This window comes from Silene latifolia, chromosome X (assembly GCF_048544455.1).
Source record: "Silene latifolia isolate original U9 population chromosome X, ASM4854445v1, whole genome shotgun sequence".
NCBI classification, from domain to species: domain Eukaryota; kingdom Viridiplantae; phylum Streptophyta; class Magnoliopsida; order Caryophyllales; family Caryophyllaceae; genus Silene; species Silene latifolia.
The window spans coordinates 82100009-82118999 of NC_133537.1; the positions used below are offsets into that span (position 1 = coordinate 82100009).

The following is an 18991-nucleotide window of genomic DNA, read 5'->3' on the forward strand; positions in this document are numbered from 1 at the left end:
TTTCCTCATCAATTAATCGTTGATTGTTTTATGTTCATTAATTCTTGTTTTATACTTTCAATCATGTGTTCATCTTTAATCATCATTGTTGTTGTTATTATAATTATGAGTAGCTAATCCCTTCATCTAGGATGAAGGGGATCTAGGTTAATTAAAAGGGTAAATCAATTAGTTACTATTGATATCATTAAAGTTGTTGTTTGATTATTGTAATTTTTCTAGTTAATCAACTTGAGGCCTGAGTTATTAATTAGTGTAGCGAATTGATCCTATCGCCGACCGGGTTAGAATTGATATAGGCTGCGATAATCAAATAGAGAGTATCTAATCATAGCGACCGCATGTTAGAATCGATCTAAAGGGCATAATTGAGTCGACCGATCTTATGACCTTAAACAACTTGATAGATTTAGCAATTGATTGATAATCCCCGACTGATTGACCTAGTGAACCGTAAATCCTAGACTTTTAATAATATCGTTAAAACCTTCATTTAATTACTTGCAATTAGTTTATTAGAATCAACACAAAACAAACCCCCCTAAATTGGTTACTTTAGACAGCTTAAATATTTGCAGACCTAGCTTTTACCGCCTCCCTGTATTCGACACCTGTCTTACTACTAGCTATTCTTGTTAGTCCTGAGATAGATTTACTTTGATTTGGTGACACGACTTTAGCTTTATCAAATTTGGCGCCGTTCCGGGGAGGCAACAATTGTTTAGTCTGTTTGTGTTTTATTTGTCTTTTTGTCTCAGGGAACCCAGTTCCTTGAGACCGTTCTCACACTTTCTTGTTAGTTTTGTTTATGCCCAGGTCTAATAGGTCCGAGATTATTCCTTTTGATCCTGAACCTGAGAAGACTTTTCGCTACAGACGGAAATTTAATCAAGAAGTGGGTCAAGTAGAAGACTTGAGTATACTTGACGTCGAAACGGCGAGCTCAACTGAGACAGCCGATCGGTCCTACGAAGAGGAAGAGGACGAAATTCCTATTCCTGAAATTCCAGTTATCACTGAAATTCCCAAAGCCCCCATCATGCCTACTTTAGCCAGTCACTCTGAGCCGACCTTAGACTCTATCCCACAAGGATTTAAGCTACCCACTACTACCAATGGAACATTCGAGATTCGGCCATCTTATATCAATTTGGTGGAACGAAATATGTTTGGAGGGACAGCTGTTGAGGATCCTGCGACGCATATGGAGAAATTTGTCACTTACTGCTGTTCTATTCCATTAACAGCTGGAGTAACACAAGATCAGGTTAAGCAGGTGCTCTTTCCTTTCTCCCTGAAAGATGGAGCTGCTGAGTGGTTGAGAGATATGGATATGGATACTGAAGGAGTTCCAGACTGAATTCCTTGGCTCTTGCTTTCTACAAGAGGTACTTCCCACCTCAGAAGACTAATGCTTTGAGGAATCAAATTACTAGTTTCAAGCAAGGAGCTACTGAAGATTTGAATGAAGCTTGGACTCGCTTCAAGCGTTTAGTTCGATCAGTTCCCCATCATGGTTTCCCAAAGTGGTTCCTTTGCAACCAGTTTTATAACGGGTTGTTTGACGATCATCGTGCCCTTTTGGATTCATCTGCTAATGGGAGGTTTCATGATAAAACCAATGATGGTGACGCGTGGAAGTTGATTGATCAGATTGCTACCCATACCGCCAGGTATGGAAATCCTAGGGGAAGCACGCGAGGTACTGGAGTTGATAGTGCTCTGGCGGCACAGCTGGAGACTATTTCTGCCCAGATTGCTGAGATAAAGACTACCCAATCATTGGGTAGTAAAGAGAGAGTTCATGCTATGAGTCAGCAAGTAGACGAGTCTTGTGCTAGATGCGGTTTGGATGGTCACGGTGCAGCTGATTGTATGAGCACATTGGAGCAGGTTAATGCCTTTCAGGCTTACAGACAAGGTGCACAAGGTACACCTTTCTCCAACTTTTACAATGAAAGAACGAAGGAACATTCGTTCCTTCAATGGTCTAGTCAGAATGTGCAAAACCCGCAGCAGTCACAACCGCAAAAGAATACTTATATCCCTCTCAACAATCGCGGTAATCAACAACAAGGGGGATATCAAAGGCAGAATCAAGGAGGCCAGCAGTTTAACAATCAATATCAACAGCCTCCTCAGCAAACTCCTCAACAAGCTCCAAATAATGAGATGGGAGAGTTGCGCAATCTTTTGCAACAAACTTTGTCGATGCAGCAGAAGCAGACGGCTCAAATTTCTGAGCTGATTGCCCATAACAAGATGCTAGATAATCAAGTGGCTCAGATGGCACTTCAAAACTCATCAAAACAGGCCATAGGTCTTCCTCCTCAAGGTAAACAAGCTCATGAGCAAGCTAATGTTATTCAACTGAGGAGTGGTACTTCTTATGTGAATCCCGACCTAGAAAGCCTTGAGAAAGACATGCCCATTATTGTTGATGAGGTCCCTTATATGCATCCCAAAGGATTGGGTAATTTGGAGCTTAGTGATGATGAGAAAGAACCTGACGAAGTTGAAACACGAGCTGACGATAAAAGTAAAAAAGACGAAGAAGCTGAACCTGTAAAGGTTCCTCGATCGAGTCAGAGGCGACTCGATCGAGGATCCAGCCAGCTCGATCGAGTCACCCCTGGCTCGATCGAGGATCCAAAATCGACAGTTGACGGTGTTTCAAAAGTTGTTTCTAAGGATAAGCAAGCCGAGCCCATAACTATTTCACTACCTTTTCCTCATCGACAACAAAAATCCAAGCTGGATAAGCAGTTCGGTATGTTTATAAAGGTCGTGAAGAATCTACAGGTAAGTGTCCCTTTTACTGAATTAATTACTCAAGTGTCGGCTTATGCGAAATTCATGAAGGAGATTTTGACAAGGAAGAGATCCTTTGACGCGGTAGAAACTATTGCTTACACTTAGAAGTGCAGTGCCATGTTGCCAATTAACTCACCACCAAAATTAAAGGATCCAGGAAGTTTTTCTATCCCTTGTCAAATTGGTCATCTTTCTATTAGTAAAGCTCTTTGTGATTTAGGAGCTAGTGTTAGTGTCATGCCGTATTCTATTTGTAAGAAATTAAATATGGGTCCGTTGACAGTTACTAATATGACACTGCAGATGGCCGATAGAACTGTTAAACACCCATTGGGGGTGTTAAAGGACGTTCTCGTTCGAATTGGGAAGTTTTTCATCCCCGTTGATTTTGTTGTCATGGACATGGCTGAAGACAACCAAATCCCTATCATCTTGGGCAGACCGTTCTTACATACTGCGGGGGCGGTTATAGATGTTAGGCAAGGGAGATTGACCTTAGCTGTGGGGGATGATATGATTGTTTTTAACTTGGAAAAAGCATTGAAAACCCCATGATAGAAGAAACTTGTTATAGTATAGATGTTGTTGATTTTACTATTGATGAGTGTCTTCCTATGTGTTTGGACAGGGATCCTCTGGAGATTGCCCTTGTCACGAATCCAGTTGATCAGACGAGTTCATGGAGTCCAGAAGTTCATCAAGATTGAGAGGCTTCTAACTGGAGAGGAATGCCCACATCAGAAGGTATACAGTTTGGGTGTCACACCTAAGGTAACTGAGGTAAAGTAACCTGAACTAAAACCTCTTCCCTCTCATCTCAAATATGAATTTCTTGATGAATGTGAAATGAACCCAGTGATCGTTAATGCTAGCCTAACTGAAGGTCAACTATCTGCTTTGTTGACTATTTTGAGAACTCATAAAAAGGCAATTGGGTATAGCATTGATGATCTCAAAGGTATTAGTCCTGACTTTTGTATGCATAGAATTCATTTGGAAGAGGGCCACAAGCCCTCTGCGCAAGGTCAGAGACGACTAAATCCTCCAATGCAGGGGGTGGTAAGAAAAGAGGTACAGAAATTACTTGATGCTGGTATTATTTTCTCTATTTTTGATTCTAAATGGGTCGGTCCTGTCCAAGTTGTACCTAAGAAGGGAGGTACTACAGTAGTAAAGAATGATAAGAATGAATTGATTGCTACTAGACTTGTTACAGGGTGGAGGATGTGCATTGACTATAGGAAGTTGAACACGGCCACTAAAAAGGACCATTTCCCACTTCCTTACATTGACCAAATGTTAGAAAGATTAGCATGTCATAGTTATTTCTGTTACCTAGATGGCTACTCCGGTTTCTTTCAGATACCCATTCATCCTGAGGATCAGGAAAAGACCACTTTCACTTGCCCGCATGGTGTATTTGCTTATAGGAGAATGCCCTTTTGTTTATGTAATGCTCCTGCTACCTTTCAGCGTTGTATGATGGCCATATTTTCTGATTACATAGAGTCTATCATGGAGGTCTTTATGGATGATTTCAGTGTATATGGTACTGATTTTGATATTTGCTTGAGAAACTTGACTAAAGTTTTGCAGCGCTGTGAGGAGAGCAACCTTGTTCTCAACTGGGAGAAGTGCCACTTCATGGTTACTGAAGGGGTGGTACTCGGTCATTTGGTGTCAGGTAAGGGCATTCAAGTGGATAGCGTGATCGGAGCCATTTGGTGTTCACAATTAAGCATATGTGGTCGTTGGTCAATGGTCGATACAAAACACAATTTATACTTCACAAACAACTCTACAATTAGTAAAGAGGCAAGTAAAGGTCGGATCCCAAGGGACGGGTATTGAAATAAAGATTCTATTGTAACTAGTGGTGTCTAGGGGTGTCACAAATTGGGTTGATGTAGAAGGTTACTAAACTAAAATAGCAACAAAAATAAACTAACAAGGTAAATGAAATAAGGGTGTAAACAATTGATTAAAAGCACTAGGGTGTCATGGGTTCATAGGGGAATCATGGGATATGATCATACAAACATGTTCTCAAATTATAAGCAAGCAATTATTGTTGTGATGGATTGAGTTGGGTTATATCTTACAATCCTAGGAAAGTTTGGGTCCCGAGCGAATCTCTTGGATTTTACAACACCTACAAGTCGACTTAATCTTCCCTACTTAACACATGCATGGTCTAACAAGACTCGAGTTGGGTTATGTCTTACAAGTCAAGTTGAAAGGATAGAAGATGATAGTAAATGCAAGGATTCATAGGCTTAGCATTTCATCAAATATAACATGTGCATGTATTAAGATCAAAACAAGCAAGCAAATAAGATATGAAAGCATATTAATTTAAGCATGAATCATTCCCCATGTTGGTTTCCCCTAATCACCCATTAAACCCTAGCTAAGAGACTACTCACTCATTATCATATTGATCATGCTAGAAAGGTTGTCAATCATACTAACATAATGAAACATGATGAATAAATGAAAGTAATTAGCAATAATTAAAAAGGGATTAAGAGATTATACCTACTAATGATTCCAATAATAAAGCAAGAATAATAGAAGTACTTGAATCCTAGATTGAGAGGTTGTCAATCTCCCAATAATAACCCAAATAATCTTCAATTACCCAAAATAAAGTAAGAACAAGAGAGAGATTAAAGAACTAAAACTTGGATTAAAACTTGATTAATATTTGATTACAATATTGAAGAGAGATTTGATTGATATTAACTACACTAATTATTGATAAGAAGAACATGCTCCTCTAATTAGACTAATGGGGTATTTATAGTGAAAATTAGGGAGGATGCATTAGGGTTAACTAAGGGCTAAACTAGTAATTACACTTTTTAAGTTGAGCAAGGAGCCTCCGGGATTATCCGAGAGAAGGGCTTCTCCATTTCGTAGCTTGAAGAGCGAAATCGTCTTTGTCTTTGTGATCCGTGCGGGCCGGGAGTCGGGACGGCCGGATCTGGGATGGACGATCCGAGCGGATCAAGGAACAAGACGCTCGGACTGGGCATGGGGAATCCGAGCGGATTCTGGTGAGGACGCTCGGACGGGCGAGGACGGACGGATTCTCTACAATCCGTTCGGATTGTAGTTCAAAGAACTTTCCTTCTTCTTTTTCTTCCCTTTTCTTCATGAATTCCTTGGGGATTTCCTTGGGGACTCAAGGATCCTTTTCTCAACAATGCTCTTCTACTATGCTATGTACAAAGGCCTTCTAGTCTTGTCTCTCCTTGATGCTTGGTCATTGAATATGATCAATTTAGCCTTGTTTTGCCATGAAAATGCAAGATTCTTACTCCTTTCCTACCAAGGGATCAAAATCTCAAAGAATATGCAAAACAAAGAACTAAAGATAAGAAATGACCCAAATAGGCACTAAAAAGCATAGAAACAATGGTAATTCGAGGGCTAAATATGCGCCAATTATGGTCACATCAAATATCCCCAAACCGAACCTTTGCTCGTCCCGAGTAAAGAGGTGACAAAGACTAGGACCAATACTAACCTAACCTAATAATAATAGCCGATATGAGACAATTAGCGGGTCTCACTCCGCCCCTTCAACTCACAACAAGACAACCATGAGGTAGGATGCCTTCTTGCAAGGCAAGGTGGGTCTTGCCAAAATGGCGACACATCCAAACATTAAAGCACACAAAAACACATAATGGATGCATCTACAAGAAAAGAATAGCCACTTTCCTCATCTAAGTGGCGGAAATTATCTACAAGGGAAGCAATTCAAGGGTACACAATCCTTCATAGATGCAATTTGTTCAAACTACTAAGCCTAGAAGGATACCAATAAATCACCTCCAAAATGTGTCAAGCTAGGGTACCTTTGTCCTCAATCGTTAAATGCTTTTGTCAAGAATAGACTCCCTATGGTGTTAGAAACACTGGAGGATCGCAGAATTCCCCCTCTTGCCTAGACAAGAAGAAGGGTCGTCCCCTCTCTACCATGCACAAAAATGGATATGATGGATAAAGGGATCAATAGATATTTGAGTTTCATTTTGGGAGTTTGCTTTCATTTTTGTTTTCCCCCCAATTTCTTGTGGCATATAACATTTGAGAACACTTTCTTGCCATTTCTTTTTGATTTTTGGCATTTTGGTACTTGACAACTTTTTGCATTTCTTTTGAAACATTTTCAAAGTCACCCCAATTAGTAACGAGGGTGCCTTGTATTTGAAGTTTTAGGAGTTCTATTTTTGCTCCTCTTTTCATTTGATGCATTTTTGCAAACTTTCTTTCACTTTTCATTTCTTTGAACTCAAATTGATTTTCTTTTTGTTTTGTGCCCATTCCCTTTGATGACAAAAATATGGTAGAACATGGATGAATTGGTAGAAGTATGCATGGTTTCAAGGGTCACCTTGGAATAAACGTAGCCAAGGAGTTATCACACCACAAGGTACTCTTGACTAGGCCTTAAACCATGGGTCAAAGGATACTAGCATGACACATCCTAGGGTGTTTTACAAGTATTCTAACAAGCAAAGTCTTAAGAATAAAAAGCATCTACTAGGGCCTATATACACTTGTCAAGCTTCCCAAATAGACGGTTTCGCAAAATTTTTCTAACATGCAACTACATGCCATGATGCAACTAACATATAAACATCCTAATGCATATGATTCTACCAACTAATATGCCAAATAAACTAGATGCAATCCTAAGTTCACATTGTTTTTACCGCATCAATCAAAATAAAGCCACATAGTCATTAACATAAAGAGGAAAAAGGAGATTGGAAAGATCATACCATGCGGTCTTCAATATCCTCATGTCTCGGATGTGGCGTAGTCAATTAAAGTGAACAAGGATGAACAAACACAATATATACAAGACAATATATACAAAGGAAATGAACTTGTTTTTGGTTTTTCAATTTTTCAAATTTTTATGATTTTTGAAATTTTTCAATTTTTATGGTTTTTGAATAAAAGTTAAGTGTTAGAATTCCCATCCCCACACTAATATGGGCATTGTCCTCAATGGCCAAAATGATGGAAATTATGCAAGAATGATGCATGATTTCTATACTAAATGCAATTCTACACTAAGCTATACTACATGATGCATGGTTTTTGTTATGACGGAGAGGATAATTTAAATTACCTCCCGCTGCGTATGCATTAACTTCCCCAAACCAAGTAAGACACTATTGCTAATGTCGAAGCATGGGGGAGTTCATGCACATGCTATGCTATGCTTGAGACTAGATTGTCATTTTGGATTTTACAAAAGTGGGAACAATAAAGAACACCTCAAAGGAACCGAGGTGTGAGTCCTTTGATGTTGCTAGGACCAAACCAACAATGATCAAAATGAAATAAAATACAAAGAGATATAGACAAACCATGGGAGTGTAGGAGTCTCCAAGGCTAGTCTTCCATCATGCTACTATCATCACCACTTCCCTCATGAGAAGTGGTCACATTGCCACTTTCCTTGGCACTTTCTTCTTTGCTTTCTTCACCATCATCTTCCTCATCATTATCTTCACCATCTTCACCATCTCTTTCTTCATCTCCACTTGCTTCTTCCTCAATATGATCATCAATCTCCTCATCATTTCCAACAACCTCATTGTCTTCCACCACGTCCCTAGATGCACCCGGAAACAAGGCTTCTCTATCCGCCCAACTAGGCAAAGGACAAGATGGATCAAGGAGTCCTTGCCTAGCTAGATGTAGGAGGGGAGGATATTGAGCCAAATATGCATTCTTCCGATCTTCATAAGCTTGCTTGTGCATGGCTTGCATAAGAAGAGTTACATAGTCTTTCCCAATTTCAACTCCTTGCGGTTTGAACTCTTCATAATCATAGGGGTAAGTTGGTATAACAATGGAAGAGGAGGGGGTTTCATGATCACCCTTTTGTTGTTGAATGATGTACTCGGCTTCTTCGGATAGGGGAAGTAAATAGTTGGTCCGGTGGACACTAAGACGGCAAATCTTTGCGGGTAAAGTGAATGATCGAGCCTCACTTGTAAGCCACCCATACTTGGTATCAAGGGAATTATGAACAACCCACTTAAACTTGTTAATCAAGGTGGACATATCAATAAGATGGCCACCATCCTTAGCCTTGTACTTGCTATCCTTATTGAAATTAGGATCAAAGTGCTTGGCTAGGACCGTGACAAGGCCGCCATTAACAATTACGGTTTGACCCTTCTTCCCACTATCTACATGGAGCCATCTATCAACCAATAGCCTCAAAGAATTGTAAGGCTTGGTGTGAATTCTTCCAATATTCAAAGTTGATTCAAGGAGAATAAAATCGAGTCCCGTGAAATGATTGGTGTCTTTTCTAGCAATTATGGTATTTCCTACAACTTTGTGCCATATTCTTATGCCCGGATGATGGACCAAAAGAGCACGACAAGCTTTAAAATCTTCAAATTTCTTCCCGGAGATTGCCTCCCAAAGAGGCTCGGGATCATACTTCCCATATTGCTTATAAAATTTATGTTCATCGCTAAGACCCAAAATTGCACCCAATTAGGAAGGTAATGCGTCTACTAGTGTTAGCTAGACGAAACTCAATATTTTCCTATTCTCAACTTTTGTCACTTTTAAAGAACTTAAGAATTCCAAGACAAGGGAGGGGTATGTTACTTCCTTCATTTCAAACAATTTCTTTAAACCCATGGCATTGAAAAAGACTCTTGTTTGTTCAAGAACACCCAACTTCTCTAAAGCATCTTGGCATATGAATTTGGTGGATTGAATTTGTTTCATAGCAAACTTGACAAATGTATTTCTATGGGAATCGGAAATGAATGTTACCTCCGGATAATGCAAGAGTTGATTAATTACCGGAGTAGAGGGTGATGCTTCCATAGAAATTTGTTGAGGTGGTTGCACTTCCAAGCTTGGTGTTGATACCACCATTGCCAAAGCCTTCTTCATTTGTAGAGCTTTTTGCCTTTGAGAGAGAGTTGTAGTCTTTGGTGCCTTTGTTGCCTTTGCCTTTGCTTTTGTTGCTCCCTTTGTTCTTGCCATTTGATGAGCTAACCAAGAAAAAGATCAAAAATCTTCAATTTGTAGAATGCCCAAATCGATTTTGAAAGTGAAAGGCTTTGCCTTTATGAGAACAAAAATCGATTCAAAGGTGAAGATTTTGTTCTTGGTTTTGGTTGTTAATGAAGATGGAGTGATTGATTTGTTATTTGAAAGATGGTTTGATTTGATTTTGGTGAGTTTTGTTGAGGGTTTTTGTTTTTGAGATGGAGAGGATGAGGGTTTTGATGTTGTGGGTAGTGTTTATGAGTGAATGAATGAATGAATGAAGGTGGGATGGGTATTTAAAGAACTCGACAATCTTAGGACGCAGGGACAATCCGTGCGGATTAGGCGCAATCCGCTCGGATTCTTCAGCTTCAAATTTTCAAAAATCCCGCCTAGAGACGGGCGGATTAAGGGAATCCGCTCGGATTCTCGCTCGAGGTAAGACGGGCGGATTTTCTTGCAGGACGGACGGATTCTTGTCCAGAGATTTTTCTTTGTTTTTCTTCAGCTGCAAGACGGGCGGATTGTCAACAAGACGGACGGATTCTGTGAGACGGGCGTCTTTCCAGGAATCCGCTCGGGTTCTTCAACAGTCAAGAATTTTGCAGTTTTCAGCTCAGCCCAAGACGGGCGTCTTCTCAGCAGGATGCTCGGATCCTCTGCAGACGGGCGGATTCTCAGGAATCCGCTCGGATTGGTCCTTGTGTACACGGATTCAGTTCCATCCGTGCACAAACGCATTCCCTTATCATTCTTTCTTTCTTTTCTTGTGTTCTTCATTGTGGGGGCACTACTAAGGCATGAATAGCCTAGGCAATTGCCATCCCCACACTAAGGTAAAGCACTACACATCAATTTAAAATCATTAGTCCCTCCCTCACTTCTCTCTTTTCATGACAATTATTTTGATCAAAGAAAAAATAAAATCCAAAAATGACAAAAAATGCAATACAAAAATTAAATGTAAGTTAGGGAGTTAGAAATATTTACAAGTGGTGGTTTAGGGAGGACTCCACCAAACTCTCATTCTTGATGAGATGTCAAGGAGGCATGTTCAAGGTGTTGTTGATGTTGCTCAACACCTTGAAGAAGTAATCAAAAGCTTGTTCATTGTTATGGTAGAGGTCCTCAATAGATCGTGGTTTTTGTTGTTGATCATGATCGATGGCATGCCCAATGTAGGGATTAAAGATCCCTTCAAATTTGTCGTCCCAAAGACCACAAACTTCATTGAGTTGATCATTGAAAATCTCTTGCTTGGATGGAGACAACTCTCCCAATTTCTTCTCTTGGCCAATGAGGCCATCTTCTTCTTCCTTGGTTGATTTTGATGAGCTTTGCAAGCTTTCCTTGTCACAATTCACTTGCTCTTTGAATGGAGCATCTTCAACTTTCTTCCTCCATTGGAGTTCCGATTTCTTCTTTTCATCTTTTCGGCTATAATGATCAATCATGAAACATGGCTCATGCAAACGAGGAGCTCTCATGGTCTTGTCAAGATTAAAAGTTATGCTTTCATCTCCCACTTCTAGAGTGAGCTCTCCATGTTTCACATCAATCACCGCACCCGCGGTGTGTAGGAAAGGTCTTCCTAAGATGATTGGAATGTTGGAATCTTCCTCCATATCAACTATGACAAAGTCCACCGGGATGAAAAACTTCCCAATTCGCACGGGGACATCTTCCCATATCCCTAGCGGTGTCTTCGTCGATCTATCGGCCATTTGAAGAGTGATATTGGTACATTTAAGCTCTCCCATTCCCAACCTTTTACTTACCGAGTACGGCATGACACTCACACTAGCCCCTAGATCACACAAGGCTTTGTTGATCGTTGTGTCGCCAATGGTACACGGTATTGAGAAGCTTCCCGGATCCTTTAACTTTGGAGGTGAACTCCCTTGAAGTATTGCACTACTCACCTTAGTGAAGGCGATAGTCTCAAGTTTCCGGATTGACTTCTTCTTTGTGAGGATATCTTTCATGTACTTTGCATAGGCCGGAACGTGATTGATTAATTCCGTGAAAGGAATTGAGACTTCTAAGTTCTTCACAATTTCCATGAACTTTCCAAGTTGATCATCAAATTTAGGCTTGGCTTGACGACTTGGAAAAGGAAGTCTAATCACAATGGGTTCCTTTTCTTTGGCTTTGTCTTCATTTTTCTTTGAGCTTTCTTCTTTTGATGATTCCCCTTCCTTGGGACCTTGCACCACAACTTCATTCTCACTAGCTCTCACAACTTCATCCTCAACTTGCTCCTTCGGTGCTTCATACCTTGTACCACTTCTCAAGTGAATGGCACTAACCGTTTCATGTCTAGGGGGATTACCTTGAGGTGGTAATTGCCCCTTTTGTCTTTGTGAGTTTGAAGATGCTAGTTGGGTCAATTGTGTTTCCAACATCTTGGTGTGAGCTAGAATGTTGTTGATGGTGGTGTCTTTTGCTTGGCTATCTTTTTGCATTTGGGTGAAAAATTCTTGTTGATTCTTTTGCATTTGGAGGACCGCTTTTTGGACATCAAAACTTTGGTCATTGTGGTGATTGTATGGGTTTTGATTTTGGTAACCTTGGTTTTGATTGAAAAAGGGTCTTTGATTTTGATTTCTCATGGGTGGTGGAGTGTATGTTGTTTGAGGGTTTTGGACATTTTGGCTTTTGTATGAGAGATTTGGATGGAACTTGGTGTTTTCATTGTAAAAATTTGAATAAGGGGTACCACTTTTGTAAGCTTGGAAAGCATTGACTTGCTCGGTTGTTCCCCTACATTCGCTTGAGTCATGACCCAAGGTTCCACAATTCTCACATATCCCGCTTGGGATTGATGAGGATGCCGTCATGGCATTGACATGATGCTTTGTTGATTTTGAGCTTTCCTCAAGTCTAGCCATAGCTTGTTCAAACTTCAAGTTGATTGTGTCAATGTGAGCACTAAGTTGAGCACCCAATTGAGTAACGGTGTCCACTTCATACTTTCCTCCTCTAGTAGCCTTGCGAGGCCTACTATATTGCGAATTATGGACCGCCATTTCCTCAATCTTGTTCCATGTTTGATTGTCATCAACTTCGGTGAACATTCCATTTGATCCCATATTGAGAATGTTCCTTGAATCTTCATATAAACCATTCCAAAATTGTTGCACTAAAAACCATTCGCTAAGTCCATGGTGAGGACATGAGCGACAAATACCTTTGAACCGCTCCCAAGCTTCATACAAAGATTCTTCATCCCTTTGCTTAAAACCCGTAATTTGAGCTCTTAGCATATTGGTCTTTTCCGGTGGGTAGAATTTTTGGTAGAAAGCTGGAGCTAGCTTCTTCCAAGAATCTATTCCAAGGGTGGCCTTATCAAGGCCCTTCAACCATTGCTTTGCGGTGCCGATTAACGAAAAAGGAAATAAGACCCATCTTATTTGGTCTTGAGTCACGCCCGTTTGAGAGATAGCTTCACAATAATCACAAAATGTTTCCATATGAGAATGAGGGTCCTCACTAGGCATTCCCCAGAATTGGCTCCTCTCAACTAGTTGAATGAAGGCGGACTTGGCAATAAAGTTTCCGGTAAGATGTTGTGGGGTAGGAGTACCATTTGGTAAATCCTCCTCGGTGGGTATAGAGTGTGACGAGAATTTAGGCATTGTAGGTGGATTTTGTGTGGTATTATTTAATGGGTTTTCTTCTCCTTCTATTGCGAAAGGATTGACAAACTCACTAGTGGGTTGAACAACTTCACCAACACCTCCCAAATTCCTCCTAACAAGTCTCCTATTATTCGTCAAGGTTCTTTCGATTTCACGGTCAAAAGGTAACAAATCTCTTTGTAACCTTCTAGACATGCAAAATATCAAACAACTCAAAAACAATTAGAACAAACCTTGAGGAGTTTTACTTCCCAAGGTGAAAAAGACACAACTAAAAACAATAAAAGAAATCTTAAATCAATTAAACACCGTCCCCAAGAACGGCGCCATTTTTGATCGGAGCCATTTGGTGTTCACAATTAAGCATATGTGGTCGTTGGTCAATGGTCGATACAAAACACAATTTATACTTCACAAACAACTCTACAATTAGTAAAGAGGCAAGTAAAGGTCGGATCCCAAGGGACGGGTATTGAAATGAAGATTCTATTGTAACTAGTGGTGTCTAGGGGTGTCACAAATTGGGTTGATGTAGAAGGTTACTAAACTAAAATAGCAATAAAAATAAACTAACAAGGTAAATGAAATAAGGGTGTAAACAATTGATTAAAAGCACTAGGGTGTCATGGGTTCATAGGGGAATCATGGGATATGATCATACAAACATGTTCTCAAATTATAAGCAAGCAATTATTGTTGTGATGGATTGAGTTGGGTTATATCTTACAATCCTAGGAAAGTTTGGGTCCCGGAGCCGAATCTCTTGGATTGTACAACACCTACAAGTCGACTTAATCTTCCCTACTTAACACATGCATGGTCTAACAAGACTCGAGTTGGGTTATGTCTTACAAGTCAAGTTGAAAGGATAGAAGATGATAGTAAATGCAAGGATTCATAGGCTTAGCATTTCATCAAATATAACATGTGCATGTATTAAGATCAAAACAAGCAAGCAAATAAGATATGAAAGCATATTAATTTAAGCATGAATCATTCCCCATGTTGGTTTCCCCTAATCACCCATTAAACCCTAGCTAAGAGACTACTCACTCATTATCATATTGATCATGCTAGAAAGGTTGTCAATCATACTAACATAATGAAACATGATGAATAAATGAAAGTAATTAGCAATAATTAAAAAGGGATTAAGAGATTATACCTACTAATGATTCCAATAATAAAGCAAGAATAATAGAAGTACTTGAATCCTAGATTGAGAGGTTGTCAATCTCCCAATAATAACCCAAATAATCTTCAATTACCCAAAATAAAGTAAGAACAAGAGAGAGATTAAAGAACTAAAACTTGGATTAAAACTTGATTAATATTTGATTACAATATTGAAGAGAGATTTGATTGATATTAACTACACTAATTATTGATAAGAAGAACATGCTCCTCTAATTAGACTAATGGGGTATTTATAGTGAAAATTAGGGAGGATGCATTAGGGTTAACTAAGGGCTAAACTAGTAATTACACTTTTTAAGTTGAGCAAGGAGCCTCCGGGATTATCCGAGAGAAGGGCTTCTCCATTTCGTAGCTTGAAGAGCGAAACTGTCTTTGTCTTTGTGATCCGTGCGGCCGGGAGTCGGGACGGCCGGATCTGGGATGGACGATCCGAGCGGATCAAGGAACAAGACGCTCGGGACTGGGGCATGGGGAATCCGAGCGGATTCTGGTGAGGACGCTCGGACGGGCGAGGACGGACGGATTCTCTACAATCCGTTCGGATTGTAGTTCAAAGAACTTTCCTTCTTCTTTTCTTCCCTTTTCTTCATGAATTCCTTGGGGATTTCCTTGGGGACTCAAGGATCCTTTTCTCAACAATGCTCTTCTACTATGCTATGTACAAAGGCCTTCTAGTCTTGTCTCTCCTTGATGCTTGGTCATTGAATATGATCAATTTAGCCTTGTTTTGCCATGAAAATGCAAGATTCTTACTCCTTTCCTACCAAGGGATCAAAATCTCAAAGAATATGCAAAACAAAGAACTAAAGATAAGAAATGACCCAAATAGGCACTAAAAAGCATAGAAACAATGGTAATTCGGGGGCTAAATATGCGCCAATTATGGTCACATCATAGAGCTAAGGTTGAGGTAATTGAGCAACTCCCGTACCCGGTTAATGTTAAAAGTGTGCGTAGTTTTCTTGGTCATGCAGGGTTCTATCGCCGCTTTATTAAGGATTTTTCTAAAATTGCTCAACCTCTAACTCAGCTTCTTCATAAAGATGCTCCTTTTGTGTTTACTGACAAGTGTATTCAAGCCTTTGACAGGATCAAACAAGCACTTATCTCAGCTCCTATTATCCGATCTCCAGATTGGAGCCTTCCTTTTGAGATTATGTGCGATGCCAGTGACTATGCAGTTGGAGCTGTTTTGGGGCAGCGAAAGGACAAGGTGTTACATGCCATTTACTATGCAAGCAAGACTCTCGACGATGCACAAATCAACTATGCCACTACAGAGAAGGAGCTTCTTACAGTTGTCTAATCTTTAGACAAATTTAGAGCTTATCTTGTTGGTTCTAAAGTTATTGTTCACACTGACCATGCAGCTTTAAAGTATCTTTTAACCAAACAAGAGGCTAAACCTAGACTTATTAGATGGATTTTATTATTACAAGAATTTGATTTAGAAATCCGTGATAAGTCTGGTGCTGAAAATGTTGTTGTAGATCATTTATCCAGATTGAGATTCTCCGGAAGAGAGATTTTGCCCATCGATGATTCTTTTCCAGACGACCATCTTCTAGCTGTAGCTGCAAATACCCCATGGTTTGCAGATTATGCCAATTATTTGGTAGGAGATACACTTCCTCTTGACTTATCTTATCAGCAGAAGAAGAGATTTATGCATGATGTGAAGAGGTACTTCTGGGACGATCCTTATCTGTTCCGAGAGTGTGCCGATGGTATATACAGACGATGTATCCCAGAGGGTGAGGTACGTGTCATCCTTTCTCATTGTCACTCTTCTTCATATGGTGGTCATCATGGTCCTTCTCGGACATTTGCTAAGGTAATGCAATCGGGTTTTTATTGGCCTACTATCCTTAAGGATGCTACTAATTTTGTCCATTCTTGTGATGCTTGTCAAAGAACTTGCAATATCTCTCAAAGGCATGAGATGCCTAAAACTGGGATCTCCGAAGTGGAGATTTTTTATGTTTGGGGCATTGATTACCAAGGGCCGTTCCCTACATCTTTTGGGAACCAATACATTTTAGTGGCTGTAGATTATGTTTCTAAATGGGTGGAGGCAATTGCCACCCCCACTTTTGATGCTAAATCTGTTGTTAAGCTTTTTCAGAAGACTATCTTTCCACGGTTTGGAGTGCCTCGCGCAGTGATCAGTGATGGAGGCAAGCATTTCAATTAGTGTCATCTTAATTCTCTCTTGAAGAAATATGGCGTTACACACCGAAGAGGATTGGCTTATCATCCTCAAACCAGTGGACAAGTAGAGATTTCCAACAGAGAGCTGAAACAGATCTTGTAAAAGGTAGTAAACAAGAACAGAAAGGATTGGAGTCGGAAGCTCGATGATACTTTGTGGGCTTACCGTACTGCTTTCAAAACGCCGATTGGAACCTCACCTTACCGTCTTGTCTATGGCAAGTCCTGTCATTTACCTGTGGAGCTTGAGTACAAGGCTATGTGGGCCATAAAAGAGCTGAATATGGATCCCTCACTGGCGGGTGAGAAACGACTGATGCAGTTGAATGAGCTAGATGAATTTCGACTGCATGCCTATGATAGTGCTCAAGTATACAAGGAGCGAACGAAGAAGTGGCATGACAAGCATATCTTGCAAAGAGAATTTCATGTTGGTGAGAAAGTTCTCTTATTTAACTCTCATTTGCGCTTGTTTCCAGGTAAATTGAAGAGTAGATGGTCTGGACCGTTCACTGTTACTGATGTGAACAAATTTGGGTCAGTTACACTGCATTCTGACACAGGAAAAACCTTCAAAGTGAATGGGCAACGCTTGAAAACATACTATAAAGGTGCTTTTGTGGGAGTAATAGAGGCTCTTGAACTCTTTCCCATTGATTCTTCTTGCTGATGAATAATTACGGTCGTGCGGGACCGCAAAAACCAGCGCTACCGAGAGGCAGCTCGGATTTTGTAAATTATTAGTTTGTAATTAGGATTTTAAATTCAAGTTTTGTCTTTGTTTTTATGTTTCCTTGAACTTTGAGAGGTGAGGAGAGGGTGCTTGATGTGCTTTCAAGTATCTTTTGCATGAATTTTGACGGGATTTGAAGCTATGAGTAACAAATGATGAAAGAAGAAGCCACAGCCTACTTCCTCGATCGAGCCAGATGCGACTCGATCGAGGAACCTATCAGCTCGATCGAGTCAGCTGCGACTCGATCGAGGAACCAGTAAAGAAATTAAAAAAGTTTAAAACGAAAGTTGGGTAGTCAGGAATTTGGTTCCTCGATCGAGCCAGCTGCGACTCGATCGAGGATCCAAAACAGACCGGGTTCCGCGTTTTTCTTTACCCGGTTTTATGCTCTAATTACTCCAATTTCTTTCAATTCTCTTCTTCTTTTCGTGCAACATTCCTGCATTCTTCTTCCTTTATCACTCTTTCTCTCTATATTTATCATCATTCATCATCAAATCTCACTTCCTACTTGTGTTTAATTGCTTATTACTCGTTTACATCGCTTTCTTGTGCTTATTTTCGCGATTCCTTACTCTTATTGCTCAGGTAAGTCACGAATTTGTCTATTTTTGTCTCGCAAAATTCTGAAATTTCTTGCTTATTACTTGAGTTTATTGTATTAAATCTTCCATTGCTAGTATACAATTGCTATTTCCTTGGTTTCTAGCCCCTTAATTGTTGAAATTCATGCCTAATTTGCTAATTTGGGAATTAGGGTTCTTCAAAATCCGGGTAGAAATTATGCATTAAATTGGTTAGAATTGTATTCTATTGCGTGGAATCTTCCATATTTGATACATACTCATGTTCCCCTAAGTTTTTGGATGATTTAATTATGATTTTGAGTCTTAAAACTTGATTTTTGAGACCCCTTTATGCCAAAAACGGGACTGTTTTTATGCTAAGGTTGAAGTTTAATTGTCTACTTGCTTTTATGTAGATAATGTCGACTTCTAGGCAAGGAAATAAGAGGGTTAGGGAAAGGAGAGCCCCGGTTCAACAACCCGAGGTGATTCCCGAAGAGGTTGTGTCTTCGGAGGATGATTTGTCTCCTTTGGACGATTACCCATTCATCGAATTCCGTGACAAAGCACAAAAGGACAGGTTTGAGTATCTGTTAACTAAGTCTATGAGTGCCACTCGATGTGTTGATAGGAAAATTTTGCGCACATTGAAGATCGATGGCATTATGTATGGCATGTTTAATGAGATAGGGTTACAGGGTCTTTTCATGCTCCACGAGTTATCTTACCCTGCTTTAACTCTCGAATTTCTGAGCTCATTTACTTACTTTCCTAGT

General features: G+C 40.0%; 1 non-coding gene across 1 annotated transcript; it reads left to right on the forward strand.

The window, feature by feature from the left end:
• The first annotated feature begins 13023 nt into the window (after positions 1-13023).
• LOC141625955 (small nucleolar RNA R71) lies at positions 13024-13130 on the forward strand. Its single transcript, XR_012535694.1, has one exon. It is a non-coding gene; the product is annotated as a small nucleolar RNA R71 (small nucleolar RNA).
• The last annotated feature ends 5861 nt before the right edge of the window (positions 13131-18991 follow it).